Genomic DNA, 20,577 nt, shown 5'->3' with positions numbered 1-20,577 from the left:
GTAAAACAATGATAGGTGGAGAATTTCTCGTAGGTAACTCGTTTGAAAAAAGTTACATCAAAGCTCATCGGATTCGGAGCGATCCACGATCGTCAATTAGTGACCTTGAATTGACAAATTATTCATCGCGAAGGGTATTTAAAGTAGAAGATGATGATGAAGGCACCTAGCTACCTACCTACTATATTACGCAACGTGTTTTATTCTGAGAAAATACTCGTATACGTAGGTACATATTAGCAACTTGTGCTACTCGTAAATTGAAGAAAGCTATACGAGCTGATATATACGAGAAAGGACACCCGTGATGGTTTTAACGATTATAGAATGATAATGCATTTAAAACTGCATGCTTTTCATTCGTTTGAAAACTGACAATTATTATTCTTTTGCAATCAAGCAGCGGAAAAATTAATCGAAAATGACATTGAGGAAAGATCGAAAATCTCGCGAGCGTTTTCGTACTGCAAATACTAGTAAGTACGCGTAATATAAGGTCGGTTAATAAATGTCATTAGACTTGGTTGAGTGAATGAAAATGAAACATTGGCGGCAATTACCCGCTAATTCGTAATTTTCCCAAGTAGGTAATCTCCAAATTGTACGTACTCGTATTATTAATGAATAATGAACCTCGTGTAATTATTATTGAATATTCAAAGTTCGAAGTGAATTTTCTGTATAGAAGAATTGGAGGTAAAATGTGATTTCTTGAAATTCAGTGCAGCTCCTCTACCTGCTCCTTATCCAATCAAACGTGTAATTCGCCATTCGGCGCTATAATATAAAATGGAACTTGATCGTTTGTCTGGTTGCACTGTCGGTGAGCATCGTATTTTGTTTTAAGTATATTAAGTGTACGATGATGATATCCGCTGTAAGCTAATTATGAAAGAATTTTTAGCCATTCGATCGTTAAATGGTCCATAAGATGGCCTTGAAATATTGGAAATTCACCGAGTATAAGATTCGGTTCTTTGGCCGACTCGGATAAGGATTTAACGTGTTTACGTAAGTATACCTACCTTCGTATTTTTACGTTTACGTTACGGTATCGGATGGAAAAACCTCAACATTTCACTGTTTTTTTTTTCTCTCTCTCTTAAGGAGTGAGTGAATAATACCGCAATAACAATTTCCGTCAATATGAGATTATTTCAGGCTTTGGCGCGTTTTTGTAAATAAGGCATTACGTAGGTACGTGGAATATTCTTTTTTTGTTTTGTATTGAGCACGCGTCATTGGTTTGATACGTGTATGCTGACATTGCTGACGATCAAATAAGATGTGGAGGTGTAAGTACGTATGTATGATGTCATAGGTCATAGGAAACATTAAGAAAATTCGAAACGAGAATTGAATTTTTTTAGATGGTTCCTTTCCAAGATAAAAATTAACGAGAAGATAAGCGAAGATGTGCTTTCTTTCGAGAGGAGGTCTTTAGACAACCCATCAACTCCAATCAAGCCGAAATTTGGTTCATCGAAAGAACATCTCAACAGACACCACTCTAAGGACCCTTTTAAGCGGGTATTCTCCTATCTAAACAAAATCAAACTGGATCGAGAGAACAGAGAACAACTCCTAAACCCCCCCCCCCCATTCAAGTCCCAAAGTTCAGTTTTGGATTTTTGGTGAATTTTTATTTTTAAAAACTATTTCTGAGGAAAATTCAAATCACTTTGGAATGGTCTAAAATGAACTTTAGGACCTATACTCCTGGTCGTTATTATAAACTGTTTCAGGCGATTAAGTACTGCAAAATTCCGATAGTTCCAGTTCAAAAGACAGTGAATTTTTGACCAATTTGTAGATTTCAGAAAATGTGAAAAAATATTGAAGAAAACAGCGAGGGTCTGAGACCCTAAGGAATAAAATAAAGAAACTTTTCGTTTTTCTTGGAAATGTCGAATTGCTTATGACTGATTTTTCGATCAAATTAGATGGAGCATTGAAACCTTGAGAATTTCAAACTCTATTTAAATACTTTGTAGGATTAAATTTTAAAGACTCGAAAGTAAATTTAATACGCGTATCTACCTATTAAAAAATATGTGGGTTACGAAGTATGGCTCAATTAGGTGTAAATATTCGTAGCTGGATTAGGTGGATAGTTGATGGTACGATACCCACATATAAGTATTTTAATTTGCTAATAATCGTAAAAATCGTGAAAATTTATGAACATTGCATAAACTGTAATATCCGTGAAATTTATAAAAACAGAAAAAAATTGGATAAGTTTAGGTATCTGCTCAGTTGTTTAGTTGACTAGATGTACCTACATAAATAAAAACTTGCAAGAAATTTTGGTTTTGGGAGGAAATGTCCGAATAAAATAAAATGCAGAAGATGAATTTCAAGTTATAAATTGTGATCTGATGAATTTTCTAAATTACTATAGAATAAATGAAATTACGACCGTCATAAAGTGAAAAAGTCTGTGCAATAAAAGACAATTTATAAAAAATTTACCAAAAAGACAGTGCGAAGGAACATTTTGTTTAAATTTTGACTTTAGATGGGTGGTACGAAGTGTTTAGTTAGAGGCGGTGAAATTGAATGATTAAGGCCATAAGCCATAACCTTGTTCAATGCCCTCAAAAAGACATCGGCATCAATGTAGGTATAACGTGCTCCAATTCCTTTTTTGAAGTTTAAAACCAAATTTAGGAGTGGGAGTGATCCCCTTTTTTTGAGGATGTTCAATTGCGATTTAAAAATCATCAAAATCATTTTTGTAATTTTATTCGGCTGAAAGTATCATTTTGAGAAATGAGAAGGGAAATTTCTATTGAAAAGTTGAGCTTTTGACTGTAAGAAAATTTTAATGAACGTTTCTGAGCCAAATTCCCTCGCCCAGTTTCGAATGGCGAGGCCAGTTTTAAATCAATTAGGTACGTAAGGTATTTAAACTTACGAAAAATGGTTTGATCAATACAGAAAAATCCAAAAAGCATCCGAACTACCAGGCCAAATTTCAGGTCCTGACATTATTTTTAGATGGCACGAGTTTTCGAAAATACAAAATTGAAAATTTGATCTTATCGAGGTAGGAAGTTGAAATTCGGGTTATCCTCTATCTTAGACCTACATAATCGATTGGAGGCTGTATCAAACGATTCTAAAGCATCCAGTGAGTTTTGGAATTTTCCAATTTTTTTTTTTTTTTTTTTTTTGTTGAAAAATTACCACGAAGCGTTCAAAATGAAATTAAATTCAGCTCTTCTAAACTCCGATGCATCGTCTTTATGATCCTTTCAATCCATGTACTCGCAAATTTTGAAAATCCATTTATTGTGCTGGTTGAAATCCAAAATGTTCTCCTGCGATTATTTTTTGACAACAATGAAAAATTCCTCGTTAATGAACATCTCAACGTAAGAAGCTAAAATTTGGCTTATACGTTACTTTAGACCTACTGAATCGATCGGAGGTGATTTTAAACCGTTCTGAAGCCTCCAGCAGATTTTTGGAATTTCCAGTTTTGGGAAACTTACAATTAAAAGACCAAGATTGGAATTCGGCTTCTGCGAACTCGGATGGGCCATCTTCATAGTCCTTTCAATAAAATAATGTAGGTACCTTTCATATTCACATATTATCAAAATCTTTATGTGATGTCGGTTCAAATCCAAAATTTTCTCTAACGATTATATTTTGGAGGGAAAATGAAAGATTCCTCGCCTCCTCGGTAATGAATACGTCAACACAAGATAAGAAGCTATTTGGTGCATACCTACTCCATTTTCGGTCGCTTGAATCGATGGGTGGTGGTTTCAAGCAGTTCTGGAGTTTCCAGCGGATTTTGAATTTTCCAGTCTGGGAAAAATGTCATCAAAAAGACCAAAATTGAAATTTATCATCCACAAATTGGGATTGTCTGTAGAAATGTCTTGACTTTTTCGACTAATTTAACAAGGGAGAGGTGCCCCAGGTGACATTCACCGATTTCAATGATTCTCGCATCATTGGATGGAGGACATCGAACCTTCTAACCCCAAATTTTCAGCTGCTGAAGTTGATAATGATATTTCAGCCTTCCAGGGCGATTTTTCGATTTTCACATTGCAATTTTGAAAAAATCAAAAAATCACCCTCGAAGCCTGAAATACCAACTTCAGCAGCTGAAAATTTCACCGTGGGCTAGTCTCATCATATGTATTAAAATACCCAAATAATATATTGAAGGTTTCGGTATGCGACCTGCGCCGACTATTTTTGGCCAATTCTTCAAAATTTATTGTCATGTGAAAATAAAAAAGTCACCCTGGAAGGCTGAAATATCAACTTCAGCAGCTGAAAATTTCGTGGTAGACTATATTCGATGTCCTCTATCCAATGGTGCTAGAATCATTGAAATCGGTGCATGTCGCCTGGAGCACCTCCCTTGTAAGCTCGAATTTTCGAAAAATCATTTTTTAAAAAATTCAAAAATTTGTTGGATGCTTCAGAATGGCTTGAACACCGTCAGCAAACGATTTTCAAGATCAAAAATAACGTATAATCCAAATTTCAGTTTTTTACTGGGCTAGTTTGTGAACAAGGAACTTCTCATTTTTTTAAAATGGTCGTTGCTTGTAAAAAAATTTCGAATTTGAGCCCACAGAAATAAATTTAAAAAATTTTTGCCCGAATTGATGAAAAAGGTCACAAACATTAGTTCCAATATAGGTGCTGAATATCATTTTGGTTATTCTCCAATACAATATTTTTCTAAAACCCGAAAATCTACTGATTTTTTGGAGGCTCCAGAACGGCTCAAAAAAACCATCACCAATTGATTCGAAAAGTCGAATGCGGGGTATTAACTTTTGCTGTGAGTTTAATATCTTGATCTGGTGACATTTTTTATTTTTCTCTAAAAATGGATGAAATTTTAAAATTTACAAAAATTTAAGAATGAATTTCAATTCTTGTTTGGTCTGGTGTTGAATTTTTGTATTTTTAAATGCCTTTTGATTTTTCTCCCTTCGACCTGAAAATTATTCAGTATTTCGGGAGATTTCGAAATAAAACATGATCCCTTCTCACGCTCTCCTTCATGGGAACTGAAGAAACCCATCAATGGTGTTTTTCTTTTTATTGAGGGAGAACTGAGAAGATTTTGTTTTTTAAAAACATTGAGTACCCAAAGTCGAACGAGAACGATTCAAATCAATGTTGTGAAATTTGAGAAAATTGGATAAAAATATAATTTAAAATTTTATAAAAATAAATATTGAAAAAATGAAAAAAATTCTGATAGCTCTCAAAAAAAAATTTAATTGCATAGGTAGACATTTCGAGGAAAAATTTGATCTCATGATTAATGGGGAAAAATAAGCGAACGAAGATTGTCAAAATCCACCGTTGAATTCTCGATAAGCACTTCCGGTTGCAATTACGAAAACGAATACGAGTAAATACTAATTAAGTCTTAGCAAAAAGTACGAAACCACCAAAATATCCCCAGCCTGCGGCATCATTCTGTCTACATCGAGTTTAAAAACTTTGTAAGCGAAGATTATGGCAACTTGATTATTCACAATGTTAATTTATACTTAATCCAATTTATCAGTAAAACAATCTACGAAAAAAAAAATCTTCCCATGTATCGTCCTTAACGTCAATATTACCTTACTTTAAACTAATGAACCAGTTATTTAATTCACAATTCACGTCCACGTCCACGTTGATAAAAAAATTTATAGCAAAAATCGTAAAACACGAAATTACACCTGACATGACGCGGATCTTACTTACGTATGTACCTATATCGACGTAAGTGTAGATAGGTAATTATCATTATGCATTTCTAGGCAATTTTGAAGGGAAAAAGGTAAAAGAGAGAAAGAAAAAATCTAACCTTCAAATATTTACTACGAAGCCGCAAATAGCAAACACGCGACGGCGACGTTCTCTTCTACATCATGTTCTCGTATTACATTCATACTCGTACCTCTAACGCTATACAAATTGATCTAACTTCAATGTAAACATTATTACGGTATGACGTTTGTTACAGGTTATTGCGAACTTTGTATGTGAAGCTGATCAAGTGGTTAATGATCTCGAATTACCATACCACAAAGACCGCCTGCGTTTGTCAATACGATTCGAGGAAAATATACCTACAGTATACCTTTGCCTACCTACTCGACGCACTCGAGACTCGAGTATCGACACCGAGAATCCCTGTGAAGTGTGAATAGCCGTCGGATGATCTTTCGGTACCTACTCTTAGGCTGTGTGCATTCCAAAGCAGTGTGCAAAACAACAGAATGGAACAACAACGTATGTACGAATCGGTATACCTAACTATGTATTAATGGTACATAAATTTTCCTCGTTTGACAACGGATCCCTTCGTATGTATCTATACTCGGACACATGGTGTCTGCAAATTGCTCGAACGTGATGTACGAGCACTCGTAGCGGATTAATTTTTTGCCTCTACAGTCTTTTGTCTTTTCAAAGGAACTTGATCTCTATTCACTGAGTATTGTGTGTGTATTGCAGTGGTTTATATTGTAAAAAGTGCATTGATAATCGATGAAAGCACTTGTGTACCTACTCATGTAACGCTGGGTATGGTGTGATTTTTGAGCGGATTTCTGTGTTAGAAGAATAACTATAGGCTATTTTAGATCGATGAGTGGATGGGAATGGAGAAGAATTCTGTGCAGTACGATTTCGAAAATCCGTTCAATTCCATCGCTCGGTTTCAATGATCAATTTCTAATATGACTTTTGATAATTGGAGAGAACAAGGAGGGGGTGTGAGTCCGAATTTGAGCTTTTTTTTAATGTAAATCAGATCAACATTCAACTTTTGAAACTTTTTAAAAAACCCATCAAATCTCTTAATTTGCAGGTTGGCTTCAATAGATTTCTCAAAGTTGTATAGTGTTATTAGAAAATTAACAATGTAAAAAAATAATCTTTCCCTCATACCCTTTTAAACCTTTGGTAGGGGGCGGCATAAACGTCGTTATTTTAAAGTATGGTCCGACACGATCTACTGAAAACAAAAATCGGGAAAAATCGAAGAACCTCGAGTAAAACCCACTTGGGAAATATTAATATGGAATAACCCCATTATTTTTCAGTTTTTTCAATTTATGAATTATTTAAGTATATTTTTTTTGTCTTTTTCTTTCCAATTTTTTCTAAATTCCTTGGAGAATATTTACCTAATCTTTTTGAAATTATGACACAGTTCCATAATTTTGTCAAATAATATTAATTTTTCAATTTTTTGACTTTTATTTGAAATTTAGTTTCAAAATTTATCACTCTGTATAATTTTTTGTTTTTGATTCTTCTTTTCTTTTCTCATGTTAATCTAACTATGCAATTTTAACAAGAAATGTTATCACATACTTAGTACAGTTTTTTTTTTATTTTACAAGTTTTTTATAAAATGATTTTTCATGGTATTTTTTTTTATTCTTCGACCTTTTTGACACGTTAATTGACAAATATCACCAAACGTTTAAAGCAACGTTTTAGCGTTAAAAAATAGACAGTGTTCAAATGTGTGTGTGTTTTTTGGTTCTATTTAAACGTTTTCTTTCATCTCCAATTTTTAAAAAAACTTGGTTTTGTATTTTTTTTTTTTTTTTTGAAAAAAGTTATGTTCAATTCTTCAAAATTGAATAGATTGTATTTTCTTTTCGTGATTTTTTGGAATATTTTAAACATTTTGTTTTTGTTAGCTTCAAGAAAAGGCTGAAAAAGGAAAGAATGCAATAATTCACGGAGTCACAAACATTGTGATTAATTAAACTACTCAAACTCAAACAGGCAACAAATGTATCAAAAAATTAATTTCAAATTTTTTATTTTATTTTTTTTAGTCTTATTTTAAATTTAAATTAGAAAATAAAATTACTGTTAAATCTAAAATGTTCGTTGAAATTATTATTAAGCATTTTATTTACTTTTTAAAAATATTTTCAAATATGTTTTAAAATCCTTAAAAAAGAGCGCCCAAAAATTCACAAATCTAAAAATTATGTTTTGAACGAAAAAATCGTTTGTTTTGTGTTTTTTAAAACTGTTTTTGGACAACTTTGCATTGTTGGTTTCAATTTTCTTCTTCGTATCAGAAAAAATACTTCAATTTTTAAATTTTGATTAGGTACTATTAAAAAATTTTATATTTTTTCCGATTTTCGACCTTTCAATTCATTTTTTTTTCAACACTTGATTGTTTTTCTTTCTATTTATTTAAATATTGGGAAAATTGTTAATTTTTTGAAATTCTAACTACTTTTATTCAATTCTCTACTCTATGAAAACAGCTACTTTTTTTGTCAGTTTTAAGATTTGTTTTCAATTTGTTTTGGTAGCTTTTTTACTTTCTATTTTTAAAATTTTTTTTCGTGTATATATGAGAGAAAGGATTTTTTCTTGACGTATCGTCATCTTGTTAAATTGTATAATTTTTTTCCAATTTTTTTGAGAAGTATTTTTTTACTTTTTTAAATGAAGCAATGGTCAAGAATTTAAAACATCAATCCCGTTCTGAAACTTACTTTTTTTTTTTTTTTTTTTTTTTTGAAAAAATCTCGTCAATGTTGTTGTATGTTGGTACTTAGTAAGTATCTAACGTACTTGAAAATTGTCATTTTCATATCAAAATTTCTAGAATTTACGCCCATTCAACTGTTTGAAAGCAGATAAATTGGTCAAAAGTTCGAAATTACCTCTTAGAATTAATCGCAAAACTTGATTTAGTATTTTATTTTATTTATTTAAACATTTTTTTGTGGATATCATCTCGATTTTAAATTTCAAAAACACCCTAGAAAGCATCTAAAATAGTGTCATGATACCAGTTCGCCAGTTCCATATCCATTTTCATAAAAAATAAACATCGGGAGAAAATTCGCACTCGTTTATAGAACCAAAGTCCAATCTGAAGCTAATTTACTTCGATAATATTCTTTTCTCGACTTGACAAATTTCCTCGTATTGTTTAAAAATTTCAACGAAGCGTAATGGGAAGTACAGTTCTTAATTGCCCGAAGACGAATGTAGGTAAATTATCAAACGGTTTTATTTTACTCGCAATTGCACGTTAACCTTCACTTCAGAAGCGTATAATCTTCACCTTTAATCGCTAAAAAAAATTATATATAATGTAAATAAACTTGGACGCGAGTCTAAATTTAGATTATATAAGGTATCTATTCGCGTAGATAACGAATTAAATAACTCACCGGTCTATTTTGTTTGCACCTATTCACTCGTATAAACTCAATCGCGAAACTAGAACCGGAGGAAAAAAATTCGCATAATAGGAAAAATATTAATAGGTAGGTATACGATCAAACTTACACAATGGCGCGAATTTGAAAATGCACTCGAAGTATAGGTTTAGGTACATACATATGTGAAATTCCAAAACATAATATTGGCATTAAAATGCACGTAGCCGTTAATCAAATATTTTGGCAAGAAAAAGCAAAACAAACTTGTCGCTTATCGCTCGCCCTAAGCTACCTGTAATTAAAAATAATTTAGCGTGACGATGAAAGGCTATACGTTGCAATTATTATTTTTTTGGCGTTTATTAAAAACACGTGTCAACATGCAACATAATGTGTATGATCGTACGATGGTGTGTTTCAGCTTTTCAGGTGGTCGTCGTTGTCGTCGTCAAGCTGTAAGCACACACAAGAGCACGAGCGCGTTTACGCGGAACATGGATCCATCCAGCCATCGCATCCCATTCAATACCAGTCTGCATTGAGATGAGAAGATGTTAGCTGAAGGCGACCGTCTCTTTATAATGATCTCGGTGTGCGTAAGTGTGTATGATTAACTACTTGTACAGTGTGATCCAAAAGTCTTGATGAATTTTGTAGTGGGACTTTTGTAGAGGGAGGGGGTGATTTGATCGGTATAGGATCTAAACTGCCAGGAAAATTTTGAATCGGACGCAGCTACGAGTAGATCAAAAGAGCATGTAAAAATAAATTATCTGCATTTTTTCGATTTTTTGTGAATTTTTAAAAATAAAATTTGGACAAAAAATGGGGAAAAACTCAAATTTTAACACAAATTGTTATAAAAGGCTGAAATTTGATATGTAGTTCGTTGCTTTATTAGGAAAAGGTCGTAACTACAATTTTTATAAAAAATGAGATAGTGGTATCATTGGAAAGAGAATTTTGTCCTCTACATGATGCAACACTTGAAATTGAATTTTGATGTTTTTTGTTCTCGTAATAGCCGAAAACAAATGGTTTTAAATATACGTTTTCAAAACCGTTACAATGAAAAGGTTCTAAATGATATTGTTTCTCAGATTGAACCTATTTCTTTCGATTTTTGTAATTTGTCGGTAAGAAAAGTCATTATAAACACATAATTTCACGTAATTTCACTGATAAATTGCAGAAAATCAACCTCATCACCTTAAGGATATCGTTCCTGTGTATTTCTTATGGGCTTTTGATGAAAAAAGCTTGACTTAAGGTGAAAGTTCCTTTGTTGAATTTTACTTTTTTCAGTTCAGAGTTCCTCAAATAAAAAAATGAAAAATCAGTGCTACCAGGATGTTTATTTTGAAAATTAGCAGGAAAATGATTGCAATAACCAAATGTTCTCTTACCTTATCTAAAACTATCAAGTGTACTTGATAGAATGCTCTTTAAAAATTAAAATGCATTTTCTGAGAAATCAACTTTCATGTAGTTACGACCTTTTCCTAATAAAGCAACGAGTTGCTCTATTTTCGATCCCTTGAATCGATTAGAAACGGTTTCGTACCATTTTGAGCAGCTCTGGAGCCTCCAGCAGATTTTTGAAAGTTGGAAATTTCTACTAAACTTTCCCCGATGAAATTGGAACGCCAAAACTCACCTTATACCCTAATTTTAACATGCTGAATTTTGGAAAATTGATATGTGAAGGGTCAAGTGAGTCACAAAATGTACACTGAACGCATTTATAGGTAATGAAATTCACTTCAACAGATTTTATGTCATTTTTTAGAAGACCGGAATTTTAAAGAAGTTGCTGGAGACTCCAAAACACATAGGTAAACACCATGTCCAGTCAATGTCAAAAATCAAACAAAAAGAAAATTTTAGATTTTTTTGTTCAAAGGCTTGGAAAAATTGCGTATAATCGATCGAATAGGTCACTAACAAATTAACAATCTCCAATTTCATTTATAGGTTCGTGTAAAGTTGATTTAGACAGTGTTTATGGCACTTTTTGAAAATCTGGAATTTCCAAAATGTATCTGGAGGCTCCAGAACGGCTTTTAATCGCCAGCAGTCGACTCAGAATGTTAGAATTAAGGTTTAAAGTAAATTTTATGTACCTTTCCAACTTCATTGATTGAAACTTTGTGGAAATTTCAACTTTCAAAAATCTGCTGGAGGCTCCAGAACTGTTCAGAACCGTTTCTAATCGATTTAAAAATTCGAAAATGAGCCACATACTAAATTTCAGCTTTCGAAGTCGATTTAGTAAAATTTTGATTTTTTTTCTCATTTTTGACTCAAAAATTTACCAAAAATCGAAAAATGCACTTTATCATTTAGAAGCAAATTTTAGAAAATATGCTGGAAGCTCTGGAACTGTTCAAAACAATTCAAACCAGTTTCCAATTGACTCACGGCGAGGGGGTTGAAAATAGGCTAGATACATAACAAATTTCAAATTTTAATTTTTTTCTAATTTTTGACCCCCCATTTAATTTCTAAAAATTCACCGAAAATATAAGAATCTACTTTAGCTTTTAGAATAAAAATATTTCCTACTTTAAAAATTCTGCTTTGAGCCTCCTGAACTGAACTGCTCAAAACGGTTCAATAACCCATTTCCAACCGATTCGAAGAGTCTAAAATAGGGTACGTGACAATTTTCAGCTTTCTAGTTCAATGTGGTAAAATTTTGATTTTTAAAATAATTTTTGACCCCGATTTCATTTTTGAAAATTTACCAAAAATTGAAAAATGCATTTTAGATAGCCTCCCATGAACCTCCCTGGTAAAAATTATTTTGAAGTAGAGAAATTTTTAAAAAATGGTTTAAAAAAGTCAGAAATTTTATTTTTTTAAATAAATAAAATGATGAAGTACCTAAATAGAAAAATAATTCCTCGTAAATCTATTGTTTTTATTTTATTTTTTTTAAAAGCGTTGAAAAGTAGGTAAGTACTTGAAAAGAGAAGAAATTATAGGTATAAAACTTTTTTTATTAAAAAGTAAAAAAAAAAAAATAGAAAAAGAAAGAAGCGAAAAAACTGAAATATTTTTTTAAAAATTAAAGGGGCGTTTTGAGGTGAATAGCTTTTCTTACTTAGCTTCAGTTTCGCTCAGTTTTTTCAAATTTGCTTTTAATCTCTTCCACCTCTTCTACATAATAAGGAAACCTTTCAAACTAGTTCTCAGATTAGTTCGAAAGAGCATGTCTTAAAACCCTCGGTACCTAACCAAAATTTCAAGTGTTCAAGTTCATGTTTGAATTTTTGGCAAATTGTTGAAAATTTCATAAATCCAAAAAAGCTATAATTTTTAAAAACTTTCTCAAGAAATATAACTATTTTTTTTTTAGCAAAGTGAACCGATGTGATTAGTTTCTTCAATTCAACTTCTACACATCAACATCTACCGGTTTTGGGAGCATCCAGAAATTTTTAAATTTTCTCCATGAAGCTTCAAATCGCTCTGGAAGGGTCAAAAATGAACTTCGAGTCCTATAGCTCCGGTTGATGCTTATTGGACACCATCTCGATCGTTTCAGGTAGATTATAGTAAAATTCCAAGAGTGCCAGTTCACTACTGAATGTTTGATCAATTTGTAAAATCCAGAAAAAAATCGAAAAAAAATAAATTTTTGAAAGAAGTGATTTTTGAGGAAAATATCATTTAGTGGTCACATTTTTTTTTTTTTTTTTTTGCAACCTACAGCGAGTTTTCAAATTTTTCCAGAAATTTTAAATCGCTCTGAGTGTCTAAATAGGAACTTTTGTACCTGTAATTTTGGTCGGTATTTATTGGGCACCCTATCAACCGTTTCATGTGGTTATTACAAAATTCCAGGAATGCAAATTTAATAGTAAATTTTTGACCAAATTGTAAATTTCAAAAATTGTGAAAAAAATCAGATTTCATAGAAGGTATATCTCGAGTGGTTTTTCGTTGAAATATTGCCTGATGTGTGTAGGTACATGACCTCCCGATCTGAAAACTAGTGATATGTGCCTTCCTTTTTTCTCAAATTTTTCTTCAAAACATCAATTTCTATAATTTTTGGGACACCCTGTACTACTGCAGTTTGAAAAATTTTTGCATTAGCGTTAAAATTACCTTTCAATTTTAAAATAAATCTTGACCCTGGTCTAGTCATCTCATTCATCGCCCACACGAGACTTTAGGGTCATACAGTATGCGTATAAGTTTAAGCATATTGGCAGCTCGCACCTTAATTTTAGGTAATTAGTGATCAGTCTGGTCACGCGATCGTGTGACGTCATCGTACGTTTCGCTATGTCCGATGTATACGATTATATTATTGGTAGTTGGTGTAAATTCGGTGGCGATATAATATTTTTCGTCAGCTTTTGTCACCTCCTCGTGTGCTTAATTATTTCGCTTATTATGCAGTTGCCTGATTCCAGGTATATTCGCTCGTAGTGTCAGGAAGTTATATGTAGTATACGAGTTAATTTAATTATTTATTAAAACTGCATACGTCGCGTCGATGGTTAATAAATACTTGGATAAACGATTATTGGATATATGGGTATGCAGAAGGCAGGAGGTAGATACTTTCTCCCCAAGTTTATAATAAATAGTAACGGTTAAAAAGTTGCGGTTATGATTCGGCTTGTTTGCTTTACTGTTTAGCAAGCACTTTGAAGTCAGACGGTACCGCGAAGCGCGAATTTACCCAATAGTCGAGTTATTATCGTCTACATACAAGATTTGTTTATATTGTAGCATCGACTACGAGGTGAAAAATTTCGCAATTTTGGATGATTTTCGTAGAACGCATTATGTAGATAGAGATATTCGTTCGTATATACTTACGTACATAGAAAGATATCATCATAGGTGACTTGGAATAACTTAGACACGAGTACCCATATAATATTATAGAATCGTGTATTCGATAAAATATTTATTATTCGTATTTTGAATTATGGTCTCATGACAAAAATATACGCATCATGTATTGAGATATGATCAGACAGGTGTGACAAACACACAAACTCAAACCAATCGATCGATTCATCTTTATGTCGCTGTAAGGTTTTGGAAATAGATGTCTGAGTGGCTCGTTATTTTAATTTTTGAAAATAAATTCAAAATTATTCGACGAAAATGATGTAAGTGCACGCGTGCCATACCTAAAATCGTTTCAGGGTTTGGTTTGCAGTTTTATTTATAGGTATCTGAATCAAAGCTAAATAAGGTACGAGTACCTATTTATTCGAGACGATGATCTACGTTAAATGAGATGATATAAAGATGATACAGGAAGGTATTATGTACAATGTGTATTGTATAAATAACAATGTAAAAATGTTGCTGTGCGGTTTCATTGATTGAGATGTTAACGGGATACATACCTAAACATTGTATGGGGGTAATCTATTTTTATCGCGTGGGTACACGACTTTCATCTCGAATGTTTTCAAACTGCATGTTAATGTCATCTAAGCTATGTAGCTTTTTATTCAAAAGTTTACAAGATTCTATATTCGTCGAAATAAATCATTAGCTGCGAGTATAGTTCAACTTGGCAGTGAAAAAAAAGCTCATAATCAGTCAGCAAGATTGTGTAGTAATAATTTTCATTTTTTGGCGTTTAAAATTTACCTAATCATTTTTCAAACATATAAAAAAATTGTCACTAGAAAATTTGCAAAAGAATTGGAAAAAAATTGAAAAATTATATCACTTAGCTACTTATTTTTAATTCGAGATGTCATTGATTTCTATCTCAAATATTTTTCGCTCTTTTATGCGATTGAATTTTTCCCGAGCTTGTATATATGGACAATTTATAGCTCACATTATTAGAACCTAGTCACCATTTGCTTCTTTGCCTATTTGTTGATGTTGAGCGGCCATCCACTGACTGCAGATTAATGTTTAATGATTTCATTAATGAAATAAAGGTGTAAGTAAAGTATAGATGAGTTATGTCTTTATGCTTGTTTAATTTTATATGCAGACAGTGTACCTATTTTTTTTAATGATGCAAACGACTTGAATTGTCTTCACCTTGAATTAATTGTCGTATATTAAATGAGAAAAGAAATGCTAGACAGATTATGAGTTATTTAGTTTCACAACTTTAAAAAAAAATTTATTTATTTATTGTAGTGAGGAGTAATTATGACTTGGAGAAATGAAAGAGTTTTCCGAGAAAATATCCTATGTGCCTAACAAGGAAACATTTTCATGATTTTAAGTTTTAACGAAACAATAATAAATATTAAGACTGATTTCGAAGTACCTATTTTTTTTTAAATTTATGCGAATTCTTAAAAACTGAAGAAAGTAGTGTTTAATGTTTTAAATTTGTACCTACTGGTCATCATTGTTTTTTTTTGAAAAATATTTTGTTTTTTGTTTTTGAGTTACCTGTAAGAAAAAAAACAAACGTGAAAATTTTTTAGTTTACCTAGAGCCCTACTTGATTATTTTTTTTAAAATTGAAAAATAAAAAAAGTTCAAAGCATATTTGATTTTTTCAAGTTGAAAAAATTTTTTTTTAATTGAAAAAAATGGTCTAAGTATTTGTCAGAATTATAAAATTACAGAAAATAATATCGATATCTTATTTAAAATTTTGAAAACATAGTTACCTATTACTTACTGGTTACTGATAGGAATTTTAACAAAACTCTCATTGCATCAACATTCTCTCCTAATTTTAATTTCTAAAAAAGAACGAAATGAAAAATAATTTTGCCGTCAGATGATCTGAGAAAATTTGTGATTACTGATCAGATATCTGCAAATAATTTTGAAACCATCCTGAATGAATTTTTTTCCACAAGTGTAAAAACTAACGTATATATATTTGACTTTTTCAGGAAAAAGTGGTCATATTGAATATGTAGAAGAAAAAGAAGAAAATACGATGGATATTCTACAATCAACAATCTCTGTCCATGCACCTGCATCTGTGCCATGCAACTACAAGTAAGATGAACTTTATCACAGTACTGTTGAAATAGTAGAATATCCTTTCTTTTGAAGGAATAATAATAAATATCATTGGATTCGTCTAATTTATCTAATTTATGTACTCAGCGTAAAAGTTCGCGACATTTTTATGAGCTCCGTACGAGTTTATTGAAATACCTCGCATGGGAAAGGAGAGGACTAGAATATGAACAAGATCTGTTTCATGATCTGGCACCAAAAGTAACTTTTTGCCATTTTTCGTGAAATAATAATTTTTTTCTACTAAAATCAAAATTTAGATTATAGTCTCAAATTTTAGGAAAAGAAAGGGAGAGTACAAACCGCTCAAATTTTTCCCCCTTTAGACTCATTGGGATACTAAATGGGCTCTGGGTTCTGGGAACATGTTTGGTTTGGCATTCCCCACAATAAAAAATGAACTAATTGAAAAATTAATAAATCAAGTTTGTACCATTTTTTCTGTTTCATTTTGAGAAAACGAAATTCGAATTTTTCAATAAACTTTGGAAGTTGTTTATTTTATAATAATCATTCAAATAAAACAGAAAACAAGATTTCGTAAAAAAAAAAAAACAAATTAATTGAACTTGTAATTTAAATTTCATCGTTCAGAATTTAGAAAAGGAAGGAAAATGATCTGTGGAGAGTTTTCAAATGAGCATAGTCTTACCCCTACGACTTGGACGTTAGACAAATATATTCACATTGAATCAATAAGCGTTGCATAATTTCTTCGTGGAAGGCTTTCCACCCTGGGTTGAAGACAGTTCGGATCAAAAAGGTCTTGATTCGAATCATTTTTCATACTATGGTTCATGAAAATTACGAGTCATCATTTTTTTCTACTTACTCCTCATTCTTTTCATCGTACGACATTAGTTAGGATTTTTGCAACATTTCAATCAAATTTTGATTTACTTTTAATCAACTTTGAATTATTTTTCAAGCAATTGTTGCCAAGTTCATGTAAATTTTTCTTAATTCGTTTCATATTTGAGCATTTTTATGATATTTTACTCTGATTTCAAATGCCAAATTTTATTTCACTCTGATGACATTTCTGAGACACTTTATCTATTTTTGATCGTTTTTGTCTCCTTTTTTTTTTTTTTTTTTTTTTTACTAGTTTTGACTTTGTTCCTTGCATGCTTGATTTTATTCAATTTTATTGAATTTTTATATTTTTATCACTTTTTCAATATTTTGAATGGTAAAATAAACAAGATTTTATAATATTTTTATGGAATTTTTGCTAAATTTAGCCATAACATCATTTTTTTGGTATAAATTGTTATCGATTTTAATGCTTTTTTTATCGTGTTTTCTTGCCATTTATAAATAATGTTTTCGTAATTTATTATTCAAATTCTGAAAAATTTCAACAAATTTTTTGGTAATTTTGAATAAGTAATTTTAATTCTTTTTCAGTATTTCTTTGCTATCGTATTTTTCAACGATTTTTTTTATTCAACTTTTGATAAGTTTTGCTGCAATTTCATCAATTTTGATGGGGCTTATTATACGTGTTTTTTGAATATTCCAACTTTGACAAAATATTTAATGCAATTTTTTCCAATTTTGGTTCCTTATACGTATTTACATTTTTGTGTTAATTTAAATATCATTTTAATGTGTGTTTTTAATGTTTTCATGTTATTTTTAACGTGTTTTCATAATGGTTTATTTTATCCCAATTTTTGGTTAATTTTAGAAAATTTTTATAAAATTTCGTTAGTTTTTGGCAATTTTGAATGATTTTGTGTCACCAGATTCTACTAAAATATGTATTATTCGTTTTTCGTAATTTCCAATGATTTTAATGCTTTTTCAAAATTTTTTATATCATTTTGCAATTTTTCGCCGAGAAAAAGTAATTCAAAAGAAACCTACACGGATTAAAAATTATCATCCAGAAGAGAAGAGTATCATAGAACTTTGAACTAAATTTGGGTTGAAATGTATTCTCAACAAAAATACCTTCAAAAAATATCAGACCCTGAAAAGCATCTCGAGTTTTTTCCCTTCCCGTTTCATTACATAAATTTCCGTGTATTTTGTACACATGTTGCTCGCTGATGTTTTTATTACATCGTCGTGATACCTGTGACCACATTACCGAGAATTTATCTACACTTGTACATCTCTTCTTGAAGAATAACGACGTGAGCATAAATTGCTCTCTTATATCCTTCCTTTGAGTTTGTTATTCGTGTACTTGTATTATCAACGGTACAAGATGAAATTATTCATTTGTATCTATATCAAGTCTCTCTTCTAATGTTTTCTTGCTGCTAGCCTCTTTCTTCATTATGTACCTAAGCATACCTACTTGTACTTATCGTAATTATAACTGAGTAACTATGCATTTGTAGTTATTATATTGTTCGAACATGGCATTGTGGATATAAATCCACCAAGTTTTTTAAAGATCAGTGCATTATGACAGTATTACGTTTTATAATGAAAATGTTTTTGTATGGCAACTAAACAATGATGTTAGATTTTTAATGAATTCGGCGATCGATTTATTGCGGCTACATCATCATAAGCCTTTAAGCGAATAGATTTTTAAATAAGTTAATCATTAAGTAGGTACCACTACCAGTGGATAGCAGATTTGAATTTTAGTTACGTGATGTGTAATACGAATCATAATGATTTTGAAAACTTTAAAACTAAATCATATGCATATGTAGGTACTTAATGTTTAATCAGTTCAGTAACTACCTATCGTGATTATCTAAAAATAGCCAGATACTTTTAAAATTTCGATAAACATTTCACCATATCGTTAGCATTCGCCATTCTGTCGTCAATTTCAACAACTCTCCAACAAATCATAATTATACCTGCCAAGACACGTAGACTATACAATGTACATTTTTCAATCTCGCTGTTCGAACCCAAAATTCGCATTAGGTACTCGAAGAATTACACTCGGTACCAATGAAACAAATTTCGTCGTTAAGGTAAAAAACCGGTCATGTTAACGAGTGAAACTTGCTTCTTGAATACAAATACAGTACATTATATTGTTTAGAATATGTCTCCAATTTTATTTAAAATATGCTGGTAGTATTGATGTTGGTAGTAAATGTAGGATTGTAATACCGTAGACGGAAGTTATTTGCCAATTATGCAAAATAGGGCATTAATGCTTACAACGTGTTTTTAATTTGCGATGGTATTGAAAATAAATTTTTTCGAATGGCCTTTGGTGAAATTTACAAAATGTTTTTGTTACCATTTTTTACACTACCTATCTATACCTTTGTTTATTAATTGCCATAAATCGAGACTGTGGTTCCACCACAAACAAAGTAACCTTGTGTATCTCAACTGCATCAAGAATATTCGCAGAGTTGTTCGCGACGATGAAATAAAGAAGAAAAAAAAGTTGTTGAAATGGTCATCAAAGAGATGTTTTTTATTTAGAAATTAATTATGAAATAATTTGTTGAAAAAAAAAAAAAAAAAAAAATTAGAGAAGGAACGTGAATCTTGCTCGGTCTTTTTATGAATAGGTAGTTGGTAGTCTTTTACAAGAACGAGAACAAGTTCGGGGCGATTAGCAGTTGATGTTCTCGCAGCAGGCGCACCATATGAATTAATCTCTTTGCTCGGGAATGCCTTTGTTGAGTGATTCGTCATTATCAAGGAATGATAAAACTTTTACTCGATGCCTCACTAATTAAAATAACCTACCGCGGTGTATTTTTTCACCCTACCTACCTATAAGTATATTATAATGATTTTAAAGGTACTTACCTTATGTTATATGATTTCCAGAACGGAGTTGTAGATATTCTTGAAAACCGAGTATCTAGTAGCTGTTCCTGGACTGCTGGACAGTGGACACCGAAACGACACCGAAACTAATAATGACCGTTTATCAACCATCAGTGAAAGACAATGCAATTGGAAATCTATCTTTTGAAGTATTCGTTTACGTCACCGTACAAAATGTACACACGTGTTTTGAATGTGCGTCTCTTTTACAAACCAAAAATGGATTTTGTCGGTGGAAATTCAAATGATTACATTTGGTATTCGTTTCTTGTCGTCGGATATGTAAGTCACGCTTTTGAATAATTTTTTTTTTCTCTCTTTCAAAACATTTAGGAACCAAGTTAGAACATGACGCGTACTATTGATGAATTATCCTGTGTATTTGGACACACCTTAAGTTTTATTTTTCAAATGCGGAAGTTTGGTGTAAAATTTTATCAAAAAAAATGGTTTAGAAAATTTTAAATGTCCTTTAATTTATGAAAAAATAGCTAAATATTTACAAAACCTTCTGAAATCAACAGAATATTATTGCGACTTGACTTGTTTAAAAATTATTATCAAAATTACCTAAATACATGTGTAGGTATTATAAAATATTATACCTATTACCTAG

General features: G+C 31.4%; 1 protein-coding gene across 3 annotated transcripts in view; it reads right to left on the bottom strand.

Annotated features, from left to right (window-relative positions):
• Positions 1 to 19,960, bottom strand: part of wdp (windpipe) — a 76,932-nt gene extending 56,972 nt beyond the window's left edge. For 2 of the 3 annotated variants that reach the window (XM_065367509.1, XM_065367512.1), the window contains exon 1: positions 9,210 to 9,391. The gene's annotated coding sequence lies outside the window, so the exon portion shown is untranslated. Of the gene's footprint in view, positions 1 to 9,209; positions 9,392 to 19,940 lie in introns of those variants that run through there. The other variant, XM_065367510.1, reaches the window with a different exon arrangement.
• Between the last annotated feature and the right edge of the window lie 617 nt (positions 19,961 to 20,577).

The sequence above is a fragment of the Planococcus citri genome, chromosome 5 (assembly GCF_950023065.1).
Source record: "Planococcus citri chromosome 5, ihPlaCitr1.1, whole genome shotgun sequence".
Classification (NCBI taxonomy): domain Eukaryota; kingdom Metazoa; phylum Arthropoda; class Insecta; order Hemiptera; family Pseudococcidae; genus Planococcus; species Planococcus citri.
This window is presented reverse-complemented; position numbering and strand designations above follow the sequence as displayed.